Below are 14,964 nucleotides of genomic sequence, written 5' to 3' on the forward strand. Positions count from 1 at the left end.
AAGTTTCCACATAGTTTTTGTGACTTTTTGAACCTTTTTTGGTGTTCGATCTGTCTTGCGGACGGCGCGCATGTCAGGGAACCGCGCACAAGCATCCCTACAAAAGACCACGCCAGAGCTCATTCTCATTGTGTTTCTGGCTATTCCACAGAGCACACTGCATTTTGCTGCATACTTTGCAGATTTTGAGATTTCCATCTCCAAGCCGATGACATCCATGGCTCCACTATTGCCACCTGCTGCTACATCTGCCTCAGCACCACCCCCACCCCCTCCACCACCACCATTTCCCCAATGGCCTGAAGAGGGGAACAGGAGTGAAGATACAGAGGAGGAAGAAGAGGATGACGAGAATGAGGTAGAGGAAAACCCTACTACCCGCCCTCGGCATGATTCTTGGGTGTGGCGGTTGTTTACCGTTCATGGGAATGGTCCTAAGGCTCGTGCGAACCATGTCACCTGCAATAAGTGCAAAATGGTACTCAGTCGTGGGAGGCATGGTTCGTATAGCTTTGAGACTACGACCATGAAGCCACACCTGAACTCATTCCACACTGGGGCCATTCGCAAGGTTGTACCTTGCAAAGAGCGTAGTAGGTTGATTGCTTCTACTTCATCCTCCGTTTCTGATCCTGTCACAACAAGGAACAGTCCTGTGGGACAGCGTCTTCCTCAAGCTGCCTCACAAGCCATACAGAATTCTGATGACCCTTACCTTTCGAGGGTCACAGTTGTATATATGTACTGTGACACAGTACTCTGCAGGGGGGAGCGACTTTGCAGTGTTTTTGAGACTATCGTCTCAGAGCACGAGAAGACCTGCTCACTACCCAAATAAAACCCACTCTACACCTTCCTCTCTCAGCTCGCCCTTTCTTATCCCTGTGGTTGGTGTCCCCCCCTTTACCCTCCTTTCCCCTCTTCTCCTAGTGTGTCTTGTGTAAAAAACCAAAAAAAATACAAAATAACAAAAATAAAAAAAAAATAAGGCTCTTTTCAGAGCCACCTTTCACAGTTAAAAAACAGAAGTAAAGATAAATAACGCAGGGCCCTTTCTATTTCTTGAAAGATCGTGGACAGTTCGCGAACATACAAAAATTGGGATGCTACCCTATTGTAACCATTGCATTTTTCTCTGGGTGGAAGTGGTGGCTCTGAAAAGAGCCTTTGGGAGATGTTTGTATGTCAAAAATTATAAATACTTAACACCTACTTCAAAATGGATGCTGCATTTCTAAAAAAGGTCGCAATGCATTTTGTACATTTCTCAGAAAAATCTGATTGCCAGCATAGGTAAAATGGACTCCATCTCTGCGAAAAATGTATGTACCACGAAACATAATATTTTCATTGTGAAATGAGGACATGCCAAAATCTCTTAGGAAGGCACAAACAGCCTTATTGACATTACGCCTTGCTTTCTCCATTTGTGGACCACATGAGAAAGAACAAAGCCACATTTGTCTCTGCGCAATCCGTGAAAAAATTACTTTGGAGTTTGGAAACATGTCCATGATCTTCTTAAGTCCTTTTTTCATTGCAAATTGCAAAGAAATTCCAGACACATGTCCTAAACTGTTCCCTCCACAATGAATTCCAATTAGGTCTGGATGTTCCTCTATCTTCAAAGTTGCACAGAGAGGTAGCAAGTCCAGCCACTTCATTCCACTCACTCCATGCCAGTGCACTTCCACATGTGGGAATCCAAGATCTATAGATAATCCACAGCTTTATGCATGCACCTTCAACCAATGTATCCACGAGTCTCCCAAAATCCACACAATCTGTTTTTAAAACACTCATCCATAGCTAGCTGTTCTTCTCTCAGCAAAAAGAATATCTGAGAAAACCTCTCATAGAACAACACACTCAGTAAACCTTACTAACCAATCCCTTGCTACATTCAATCTCATTTGCATGCCTCCCCACCCCAAATTCCCCGGATGTAATACACGGTGTCCTAGAACTACCGCCATGTCCGCGAACATATCGTAACATGGACAGCCTTTCTACCATTTCCACTTCACTCTCTGTGCCATTCCCTCATTGGATGTAGCTAAGAAATCACATGATCATCCACCAATCAAATCCAAGACCTCTACATGTAACTGCATCATCATAGATCAGCACTGCAAATGTACAGTGAATCTCTCGGACTACAAGTCTCATACCATTGGCAAGCACGATCTACGAGAAATACTAGACAAGTCTCCAAGATTTCTACTTGCAGCTTCGTCCATATCCATATGCATGAACACAAACTACAGGTATGCATATTTTCTATACAGTTCATGAACACATTTTGTAACTGACTTTTACCTTGTATAATCTGTAAAATGAATCTACGATCATTTTTTTCATTCTACTAAAATGAACTGTGACATACAAACCTTTATACCATTTAATTTCTTCGTACACACACACACACATGCAAATAATGTTAAACTAACATTTTAGAAATAAGATATATAGACTACATATGATCAAACAAAATGACATGCACACTCTATCATCAAATCTCAAAGAATAATATTTGTACAAACACATATTTGGTTTTAATTTTTTTAGTTTATATAATTACTTACATTTATATAGGACAAGAAGGCTATGACATTGACTCCCTCTTACGTGGAGGGAGTCAATCACATGGACTCACTATTACGTGGAAAAGCTTAGTTACAGGAATAGTGGTATACAGTCGTACATTATGATTTTGACAAGCCATAGTAAAGATATTTTCTTTCCTACAGTTAGTCATAAGATAGTTTTAATGGTTTTGAGGAAGGCTCTGAGCATTTCAATTTAAAAAATCTATGTCTAAATTGAAAACAGTGCTATATACAAACCGAATTACTAATTTCTTTCTTTTACAATTGCAGTGAAGACCATTCTCCTGAAAATAAGCAGACAAATTTGAATTAAAAAGAACAACTAAGAAGGAAACTGCTCATTTTAGAAAGAAAGTAAGTAGATTGTTACCATAATATTTGAATTATTACTCAAACACACTCTAAGGTTAATTCATGCTACTTCTGTGCCTAAACATAGAGATTCTACACCATTCTGACCAAAAATCCTCCCGTCTTAAACAGTAATTTACTGGCAGAATGGCCCACAAATTCCTATTTTTCGCCACACAAATTACCCAACTCAGCCGCTAGAATTTAGATGTTGTAGAAGAAACGACTGTTTTAATTGCATAGCTTTAGATATACTATTTATACTTCTCCACACCACTGGCTTACTTTTTTCTGTCATCTGAACCCCAGTTTAGTAACACATTAATTCAAGAATACCCATCCCTAGTAGTTGTACTTCCCAATGCACAATCACACACCATTACATACATCTTTATCATCTCACTCAAACACTCATGCACACAACACACATGCATTGCAGAACACCCCAACCCATACCTTCTGTAATTTTTTTCAACAGACCCTAAAGCATGCCTACCAAAAAGCAACTCCGTAGAAAGGAACGCAGAAGTAGAGCAAATGAAAGAAAAGTCCCCAACATAAACATCCATCTATAGCAGAATTTGTAAAAAAAAGTTGAAACACAACAGCTAATACAGTCATGTAGTGAAACAGAAGAAGTTTCTAGTACAAAAACTTTGCCTCCTCTATCAAAAAGTAAAACAACCCAAAACACAATTAACAGAAAATCAACTATCACTACAAAAAAAACTTCTTCTGTAAATCTTGATATAGTACAAAGTAAGCATACCAAGAAAAGTATTTTAGCCAAAATGTTCCATCACAAAGTCTTTCAAAATCTTATAAAAACAGGAGAGAAACCAGGTTCAACACTTCAAACCTATCGTAGGAAAGTAATATTAGAAGCGTTGATAGACAGTGCACTTCTTCTCAAAAGAAAGTTATTTATTTTAGTGTTAAACAGAATGAAACCACTAACAAAACTAATAATTAAATTACAAAAAAGACTTCTCAATAAACGAAATGTCAACAGAAATAACTTCTTAAATATCTGTGGAGGTGAATGGAGTCACACTACAAGCACAGAACCATACTTTAATGAAGAAGCCTACAAACAAAAGCAAACAAATAAAATTGCCATACATAGCAGTGGTCGAGGTTATGAAAAAGTTAATAATAACATAATGGAACAAGAAGTACTCTTTACAAAAATATGCCCTGAAAACAGATTTACCCCTCCATTCAACAGAATCAGAACATCTAGTGTACAAATGGCCATGCACATCAATGTGTAACATTCCCAAAAAAATGTTCAAGTCTTTACGCCAATTCCTCAATCAATATGTGAAAAGCAAAGACAAAATCAAAATTAAACTACTGTAAAATATGGATGCTTGTCCAGTACGCAAGTACACAGGACTACAAGGACATTCATTGGCCTGCATTAGAGGACCTACTTGCAAAACACCCTTCCATGATATCAAAAGGATATGAACACATCATGCAAGTATAAGAAATCTAGTTTATAAACTGTACTATGCTAAAAGTGCTGCTTTAGCACTAGCCAATTTAAATAACATTCTTTGACATGGTACAGCAAAAGACCTACTAGATGAAATCAACTATATCCAGACAAAATATTTTGGAAGTGAAACCCACTTACAAGATGAATTAGCTGTAAACCAACTTTGAAACAAATCTGCACATGGCAACCTTTCACTACACACATACAAAAAAGAAATTCTAAAATTTGAAAGTACTTCAGCTGAAGTACCAAACCACGTGTGTGTATGTTGCCGCAGACATTTTTATAAAAGTAACACAACAACTGTAGACCTATCATACAAAATAGAAGACAATGAAGATTCTAAATGGTTTGAATTAGCTCTCTACCTTATAGCAGAAAACAAATACGAAATAACTGACCCCATAATACTTTGCAGTTACTGCACGACAAAACTTGACAACAACCAAACTCCTTCACGTGCTAGCACAAATAACTTGGAATTATATCCACCACCAAAACTCCTTCAACAACTTAATTTATATGAGAGCATCATAATTCAAACAGTGCACCCATTTCAAACAATAATACGCCTTCAACCAAAAAATGCAAAATTACCTCCCTCTGAATTAGTAAAAGGTATACGTGGAAAAGTAGTGTATTTACCATTAGATCTTAAGGAAAATGTGCACACTCTAGGAGTGCAACGTCCAATGCAGCAATCTTTAATTATCTTGGTAAATGGAGGACCTATACAAGACAAAAGAAATTGGCTACAACTGGTAGATTTACATAAAGTTAGAGAAGCCCTGCAATATCTTAAAGAGAATAATGAATATTACAAATAAATTAATATTGAAGAAAACTTGAAAGATACAACTGAAATAATTCAAGAGACACAAGAAGCTGGTCAATTTGAGCTCCTAGATCCTGCAACAATATCAAACACTTTAGACCATTATACAATTCATCCATTGCACTCTAATGACACCATAGAAGATGCACTGGAAACGTACCAAATGCGTCAAACAAAAGGATCACCAATCAGCATATGGGAAAAAAGTATAGAAGCACGTGCTTTTCCTCTACTCTTTCCTACTGGCAAAGGAGGAAAATACGATGATAGACCTATTAAAATATCAGCATCAGAATATCGCTCATTACGAATGTATTCTGAAGATCCCAGATTTCGACAAAATGTGGAATACATATTCCACCTACTCTTTGAAAGTGAACTAGCAACTTTTGCACACATATTAAAATCAGGATCACACTTTCAAAATATGACAGCTACACAATTATTACAAAAAGTTAAAAAAAAAGATGAGGTTTTACAAGCAAATCTTACAAATCTATTAGCAAATATGCGTGGTACTAAAGAGTACTGGTTTCAGCGTAAGGGAGATGTAAATTGTATGATCAGAAACCCTGGCCCACCCACTTGGTTTGTTACATTAAGTTGTGCAGAATATGCATGGGAAGATTTACATGCTTTCCTACGCATATCAGATGAAAACAAAACAATCATAGATATACTAACACCTGGAGCACTTTGTTTACAGGATCCTGTTAATGTTTCAAGATATTTTCACCATCGCTTCATTGCTATGCTACATTTTATTTGTAACAAAACTGTTCCTCCCCTTGGAGAAGTGCAACACTTCTTTTGGAGAAAAGAATACCAAGCCAGAGGAGCACCACATATCCACATGCTTTTATGGATTAAAGATGCTCCTAAATTTGGTCAAGACAGTGATGCCACTGTTTTAAAGTTTATTGAAAAATATGTCACTTGTGAAATTCCATCAGAATCCGCAAATAGTGATCTTGATGCAAACATTTTACAATTCCAAAGACACAAATGTGGCAAATATTGTCGTCGCAAATACAAAAACAAAGGGAAATACTACACCAAATGCCGATTTGGTTTCCCTAGACCAGTTACAAATACAGGTCAAGTGAACAACCTCATGTCTTCAGTTAGACATAGTGTTAAAGGTAAGTCACCTAAAAATATATATTGCATAAAAAGAAAAGAAGAAGAAAAATATATCAATGAATACAATACAATCATTGCCCACTTATGGAATGCAAACATAGATGTGCAGTACATTGCAGACAATTCTACTGCAGTTGCACGATATGTCACAGCATACCTAACCAAAACAGAAAAGACAGAGCTCCAAGACCTCTGGAATGACCTGTCATCAGATAAAACAGTGTCTCAGAACTATACAGCTTGGGCATAAAAATGCTGTCCCATAGAGAATGTGGATCCTATGAAGCAGCTGATCGATTTACTGGTACTGCATTGTATGGTAAATCTGCAAATATAGTATGGCTAAGTGTTGGTCCAGCTAAATCTAGAAAAAGAGTTCTAAAATCATATGAAGATATACAAACAATAGCAAAACATGATCCCAACAGCCAAGACATTTTAAAAAACAATTTATTGGACACATACTACCCAAACAGGAGTACCACTTTGGAAACCATGAGTCTATACTACATAGCCCAAAACAACACATACAAAAATAATATAAAACCCGATGAACAAAACCGTAAATACAAAGTGACAAACTGTGAAGGCAGCTTAGTAAATCAATTTAATTAATCATATCAAATTGTCATTAAAGACTCCTCAACATAAAGAAGTATATTACATGTCCCTGCTACAACTCTTTAAACCATGGAGAAAAGAAGAAGAAATACTAGATAACTATGACTCATATGAAGACGTTTTCAAAGCAAATGAAAGCAGTATAACTGATGTAAACATTGCACAGTACAAAACAATGTTGCACAATGAACAGCAACACGAAGAAGAACTCCAGGCCCAACTAGATAAGGACACTCCTGACAGTAGTCAACCTTCTGTCACAGAAAGCCAAGAACCACTGGGAGACCCACTAATAACAAATGAGGCAGAATTAGCTATGATAGAAGTAGAAAACACCATGTGTCAGTATGTAGATAAAGAAGACTTAACTATACTACAATCGAAGCTAAACAATGAGTAACATAGCATTTTTCAAGAAGTAACAAAAGAAATTGCACATGGTGTCCAGCATGAAAACAAAGAATGCACCTGTCAAAATTACAAACCTATACTATTGTATGGCAGTGGTGAAGCTGGTTCTGGCAAAACATTCCTAATCAAAATCATCAGTAAGTTCCTTCAACAATTGCCAAACAATAAACTGTCAGCTGTTGTCACTGCCCCCACAGGTTTAGCTGCCTACAACATAGGTGGTGTCACTTTACACCGATTACTACTCCTGCCAGTAGAACAACAAAACAAATTGGATTATAACAAACTTTCTGCAGAAGCTGCAATGGAACAACGCAGAGTATTGAAACAAATGAAAATGCTACTAATAGATGAAGTGAGCATGGTCTCCAACCTAATGTTCGCTTTGATTCACCTCAGATTACAGGAAGTACTCAAAACAAACTATGAAGAGCTCTTTGCAGGAAAACACATTATTGGTTTCGGAGATCTTCTTCAATTGACACCAGTAAAAGGTGAGCCTATTTTTAAAACATTAGGACACAAACTCTGCCGTAAAACTGTTGGCAGCATTGGAAATGTCAACCTTTGGCAACGTTTCCAATACAGAGAATTAACAGAAAACATGCACCAATCTGCAGATCTCACTTATGCCAACATCATTAAAAAGTATCAGAGTTGCTATACTTTCTAAAGAAGCAGAAGCAATATTGAAAACCCGGCACATTCATGCACTTTATGGTGATAATGTATGTGCTACAGATGTAATGGAACAATTAGCCCACAACAATGTCAATTGTATGGCCTTAATGCCAACTCTTGCAAGCTATTTCAAATTCAGTGAAATCATGTTAAGTAAAGAAATACAACCAATAATGGAAATTAACGCCACAGACAAACTAGATGTACATGGAATGACACTACCCATGTGTAAACAAGCCACAGCAAGACTAAATAGTTTAGAAAAATCAATCTCAAACACAGCAGGCTTGGAAAAGATATTGAAATTATCGTTAAACTGCAGAGTAATGCTGAAACGTAACCTTGACGTGGACCAAGGACTAGTTAATGGAGCACTGGGTACAGTTGTTGGCTTTCAAACATACCCACGTGACAACAAAATTCAGTTTGTCAATATTCTATTTGACAAACTTTCAGAAGTTAAAAGAATAGGACGCTCAACAGCTCGATTCCTTCTCTTCAAAGACATGTATGTACGCAGAGAACAATTTTCTCTAACTCTTGCATACGCAGTCACCATTCATAAATCAAAAGGTCTTACCCTAGACAAAGCAATGATAGATATTGGTAACACAGTCTTTAAAGAAGGCATGAGCTACGTAGCACTATCACGCTTACGTACATTTGACGGTCTATTTCTAATCAACTTTGATGCAAATAAAGTAAACGCTGATATTCCTTGCATTTTAGAATACAAAAGACTTTGTTCACTGAGAAGCAGTCAGATACAGAACTACCTGGTCCATTTAAACTCTCAAATATAGTTGGTGTAAGTTGCTACGCAAATGTAGCAATGAATATTCTATTTCAATTACCACCAATTGTTGAGAATTTTTACTTACACAGTACAGACCCATTGTGTTTGTAAATGTTAGTACTTCACAGAAATGCAGCAAACAATCCTGACAACACTTATAGTGTTTATGGAATAAGACAACAATTGGACTACTGTGCTGGAATGGTGAAATTCACTATAAACTCATAGGAAGATCCACAAGAATTTCTAATGTACTTACTATTAGTACTGGAAAACAAAAACATACCTATTAATGACATCTTCCAGATTTCATACATGTGGAAACATACATGCACTCTTTGCAACAATGTGACACAAGAACAAATCCCCAATGAGCGCTTTGTGTATATATCAATACCTAATTGTGAATCCGTTCCATTTCAGCAACTTGTACAAAATACAAACCACAGTAGATTATGTTCAACCTGCAATTCAGATAATCGCTCCACGTTAGTAATACAAACACATAGTAAATACACAATACTAATGCTTCTACGTTACAATGCAGATGGTACCAAAAAGAACTGCAAGCTGACTGGATTCACACATGGTCAAATATCACTTGGTAGGAAAACCTTCACAACAATAGGTATAATCTACCACGCAGGAGCCACAACCAACTCAGGGCACTGCACTGCATCCATAAAAAAGAAATGTGGATGGTTTGAATGTAATGATAGTACCGTTGCTCTAAAGCAGAGATTACCAGCAAATCTTACAAACGCTTATTTAATGTTCTAAAACCAAAATTTGATAACTAAACTGTACTTAAACCTTAAGTACACTTGTAGTAAAAAAATAAAAACTGTCACAACATTCCAAAAGCTATCTAACTGCCCAAAGATGCTACAACAACTAATCAGATTAATACCACTCAAATAGAGCAAAAAATAGACAGTTAGTATACGCCAATTGGTGTCTAACTGTCCCAAAATTTAGAAATATCCAAATAGATAAAGCAATACCACGAAATTATATAAAAAAATAAACAGTTAGAATACGCCTACTGGTATCTAACTGCTCAAAAATTTTACAATATCCAAACAAATACCTAATATCTTACTGCTCCCAAAAACTGGAACAATCCAATGTATAAAGCATTAGCCAGAAACAAGTAAACACTGAAAACAAACATACAAATAAACTGTAGCATTACAGAAAAAGGTTTTTTTTAATCCAACATGGATTTTTTTTCTCCCACAGACCCAATTATTTTAGCAACAAACACAGAAACTGAGCAAATTGCACAGTACTCTGGTTTGTCATCTACTAAATATGAGGGTCAAAAAAAAGAAGAAATTGTGATTGTACAATGTAATAAATCTTTATAAAATACTAATACTAACATGCTAACATGCTATTTTCTTTCATCACAGAAATGAACAAGAAAAACATGGACTCCCGTTACTAAACCAAATAGTAAGTATAACATGATAAATACAACCATCGCAGCATATCACACCCATACTGGCTTATAACATTGTTCCTTATAAATTTGTTTTTGACCCAAAGTTATAAGCCACTATAAGTGTGATATGCTGCGGTGGTTGTGGCCAGGGCATAGAGCCTTGGGTGCATGGCCAAATGCCGATGCACCCAACATTCTATACCCCGGCCACAACCACCGCAGCATATCACAACCATAGATTCAAGCATTTCAACCATTGTAATGTCCGAGGACACAAGGAAGTTCCTAGAACACATTCAACTTAACTTGCCAGAGGATGATACCGACAGCGTCATCAGGAGACCCCCATTTTCTTTATATACGAACATTTCAGGACACCGCGAGTGTTCTTAGAACACTTTCAGCTTCACAACGAACAATACAGACAACGTCTTCAGGACACCCCCTACGAACATTCCAGGACCACACGCGTCTTCTTAGAACACTTGCAACTTGACACCAAATCCATTCTGTTTATTTACCAACATTTCAGAACAGCTGTGTTGTCCGCAGACAAATCGAACACAACAAAAGCATCTAGCATATAACAAAAATACAACATTGCACCTATCTCATACTCCCCCACCCTCCCCAAACACTCTTACACACCAACACACTCCACTAAATACAATTTTTAAACCAGGTTTCACCTCGCTGTCTGCGAATGCAAGATGTCGGGCGCCACCAAAAGTCTGACGCACTCCACGCCCCACGCCGTCCAATCAGTGAACACGTCGGATGTGCGCGGACATCACGCAAGCCGCTCGGCCAATCAGGGCACTGTCTGCAGAGCGAACCGGGAAGTCCGTCCGCGAAGCGAACGGAGATATCACTAATTTTTTTGCCTTACATTTTGGTCATTTTTAAAAAAAACTACTGGACGGATTTACACCAAATTTGCAAAAGCACACTTTTGGGACCAAGCCCCCGCTCCTGCCGCAAATTTGGTGTAAATCCGTCTAGCGGTTTGGGCTGTAGGCGTGCACAAAGTTTATTCCCATTATGTCTATGGGAAAAAACACAAGTTTTGGTACCCCCCCTATAACTTTGCCCCCCCCTGGACCAAACCTCTCCAAACTTTGCAAACAAATTCAGAGTGGGCCATATACTTTTTTTTTGCAAAGTTTGGTGAGGATTCGTCCAGGGGGGGGGAAATTTATAGTGGGGTCCCAAAATTTCTTTTTTTCCAATAGACTGAATGGGAAAAAAAATGTGCTCGCGCCTACAGCCCAAACCGCTGGACGGATTTTTACCAAATTTATACCAGGAGCAGCGGCTTGGTCCTGAAAGCGTGCTTTTGCAAATTTGGTGAAAATCCATCCAGTAGTTTTTTTTAAAATGACCAAAAAGTAGGTAAAAAAAAAATAGTGATATCTGTGTTCGCTCCGCGGACACACTTCCCTGTTCGCTCCGTGGACAGTGTCCCGATTGGCCAATCGGCTTGCGTGATGTCAGCGGACATGCGACGTGTTCGCTGATTGGACGGTGTTAAGCGTGAAGCGCATCAGATTTTCGGTAGTGCCCGCCATAATGGATTCGCGGACGTCTGCGGACAGCGCGGTGGAAGTTTGTTCAAAATGTGTCTTTAGTAGAGTGTGTTGGTGTGTAGAAGTGTTTGGGGAGGATGGAAGGGTATGAGATATATTAAATGTTGTGCACTTTTATGTGGTAGACGCTCTTGTTGTGTTCGATTTGTCTGCAGACATCACGGGTGTTCTGAAATGTTCTAAATAAACTGAATGGGGGTGTTTTCCGAGGACTCAATATGTGTCCGTTTTGTTCGCAAGCAAGCTGAAACTGTTCTAAGAACACTCGCGGTGTCCTGAAATGTTCGCAAATAAACAAAATGGGGGTGTTCTGGGGACGCTGTCCGTATTGTTCTGTGGCAAGTTGAATGTGTTCTAAGAACACTCGGGGTGTCCTGAAATGTTCGCAAATAAACAAAATTGGGATGTTATGATGACGCTGTCCATATTGTTCGTTGTCAAGTTGAAAGAACTCTCGTGTTGTCCTGAAATGTTCGTAGGGGGTGTCCTGAAGACGCTGTCCGTATTGTTCGATGGCAAGTTGAAAGTGTTCTAAGAACTGTCTCAGTGTCCTGAAATGTTCACCGGGGGTGTCCTGAAGACGCTGTCCGTATTGTTCGATGGCAAGTTGAAAGTGTTCTAAGAACACTCAGGGTGTCCTGAAATGTTTGCAAATAAACAAAATGGGGGTGTTCTCAGGATGCTGTCCGTATTGTTTGTTGTCAAGTTGAAAGTGTTCTAAGAGCTCTCGCGTTGTCCTGAAATGTTCGCACATAAACAAAATGGGGGTGTGTTCTAAGAACACACGCGTTGTCCTGAAGTGTTCTAAGAACTCTCGTGGTGTCCTGAAATGTTTGTAGGGGGTGTCCTGAAGATGCTCTAAGAACACTCGGGGTGTCCTGATATGTTTGCAAATAAACAAAATGGGGGTGTTCTGGGGACGCTGTCCGTATTGTTCTGTGGCAAGTTGAATGTGTTCTAAGAACACTCAGGTGTCCTGAAATGTTTGCAAATAAACAAAATGGGGGTGTTCTGATGACGCTGTCCGTATTATTCGTTGTCAAGTTGAAGGTGTTCTAAGAACTCTCGCCTTGTCCTGAAATGTTCGTAGGGGGTGTCCTGAAGACACTGTCCATATTGTTTGATGGCAAGTTGAATGTATTCTAAGAACTGTCTCGGTGTCCTGAAATGTTTGCGGGGGGTGTCCTGAAGACGCTCTAAGAACACTCGGGGTGTCCTGATATGTTTGCAAATAAACAAAATGGGGGTGTTCTGGGGACGCTGTCCGTATTGTTCTGTGGCAAGTTGAATGTGTTCTACGAACACTTGGGGTGTCCTGAAATGTTCGCAAATAAAGAAAATGGGGGTGTTCTGATGACGCTGTCCGTATTGTTCGTTGTCAAGTTGAAAGTGTTCTAAGAACTGTCTCGGTGTCCTGAAATGTTCGCAGGGGGTGTCCTGAAGACGCTGTCCGTATTGTTCGATGGCAAGTTGAAAGTGTTCTAAGAACACTCGGGGTGTTCTAAATGTTCGCAAATAAACAAAATGGGTGTGTTGTGAGGACGCTGTCCTTATTGTTCGTTGTCAAGTTGAAAGTGTTCTAAGAATGCTTGCGTTGTCCTGAAATGTTCGCACATAAACAAAATGGGGGGGTGTTCTAAGAACATACGCATTGTCCTGAAGTGTTCTAAGAACTCTCGCGGTGTCCTGAAATGTTCGTAGGGTGTGTCCTGAAGACGCTGTCCGTATTGTTCGATGGCAAGTTGAAAGTGTTCTAAGAACTGTCTCGTTGTCCTGAAATGTTCGTAAATAAACAAAATGGGGGTGTGTTCTAAGAACACACGCGTTGTCCTGAAATGTTCATAGGGGGTGTCCTGAGGACGCTGTCCGCATTGTTCGTTGTCGAGTTGAAAGTGTTCTAAGAACTCTTGTGGTGTCCTGAAATGTTCGCAGGGGGTGTCCTGAAGACGCTGTCCGTATTGTTCGATGGCAAGTTGAAAGTGTTCTAAGAACACTCAGGGTGTCCTGAAATGTTCGCAAATAAACAAAATGGGGGTGTATTCTAAGAACACATGCGTTGTTCTGAAATGTTCGTAGGGGGTGTCCTGAGGACGCTGTCCGTATTGTTCGTTGTCGAGTTGAAAGTGTTCTAAGAACTCTTGTGATGTCCTGAAATGTTCGCAGGGGGTGTCCTGAAGACGCTGTTCGTATTGTTCGATGGCAAGTTGAAAGTGTTCTAAGAACACTCTGGTTGTCCTGAAATGTTTGCAAATAAACAAAATGGGGGTGTTTTGAGGATGCTGTCCGTATTGTTTGTTGTCAAGTTGAAAGTGTTCTAAGAACTCTCGCGTTGTCCTGAAATGTTCGCACATAAACAAAATGGGGGTGTGTACTAAGAACACACGCGTTGCCCTGAAATGTTCATAGGGGTGTCCCGAGGACACCGTCCGTATTGTTCCTTGTTGAGTTGAAAGTGTTCTAAGAACTCTTGCGGTGTCCTGAAATGTTCGTAGGGGGTGTCCTGAAGATGCTATCCGTATTGTTCGATGGCAAGTTGAAAGTGTTCTAAGAACTCTCGCGTTGTCCTGAAATGTTTGTAGGGGGGTGTTCTGAAGACGCTGTCCATATTGTTCGCTGGCAAATTGAAAGTGTTCTAAGAACACTGGTAATGTCCGCGGACATTAAAAGTTTCCATAGGCCATAGTTGAAATGTTTTACTCTATGGGTGTGATATGCTGCGGTGGTTGTGGCCAGGGCATAGAGTGTATAATATACTTACTGTTTGGTTTAGTAACTGGAGTACATGTATTTCTTGTTAATTTCTGTGATAAAAGATAATAGCATGTTAGTATTAGTATTCTGTAATGACTTTTTACATTGTATAATCAACATTTTTTTTTTGACCCTCATATTTAGTAGATTACAAATCAGAGTACTGTGCAATTTGCTCAGTTTCTGTGTTCGTTGCTAAATTCATTGGGTCTGTGGGAGAAAAAAAATC

Source organism: Ambystoma mexicanum, chromosome 7q, assembly GCF_040938575.1.
Source record: "Ambystoma mexicanum isolate Mex_15411 chromosome 7q, UKY_AmexF1_1, whole genome shotgun sequence".
In the NCBI taxonomy this organism is placed as follows: domain Eukaryota; kingdom Metazoa; phylum Chordata; class Amphibia; order Caudata; family Ambystomatidae; genus Ambystoma; species Ambystoma mexicanum.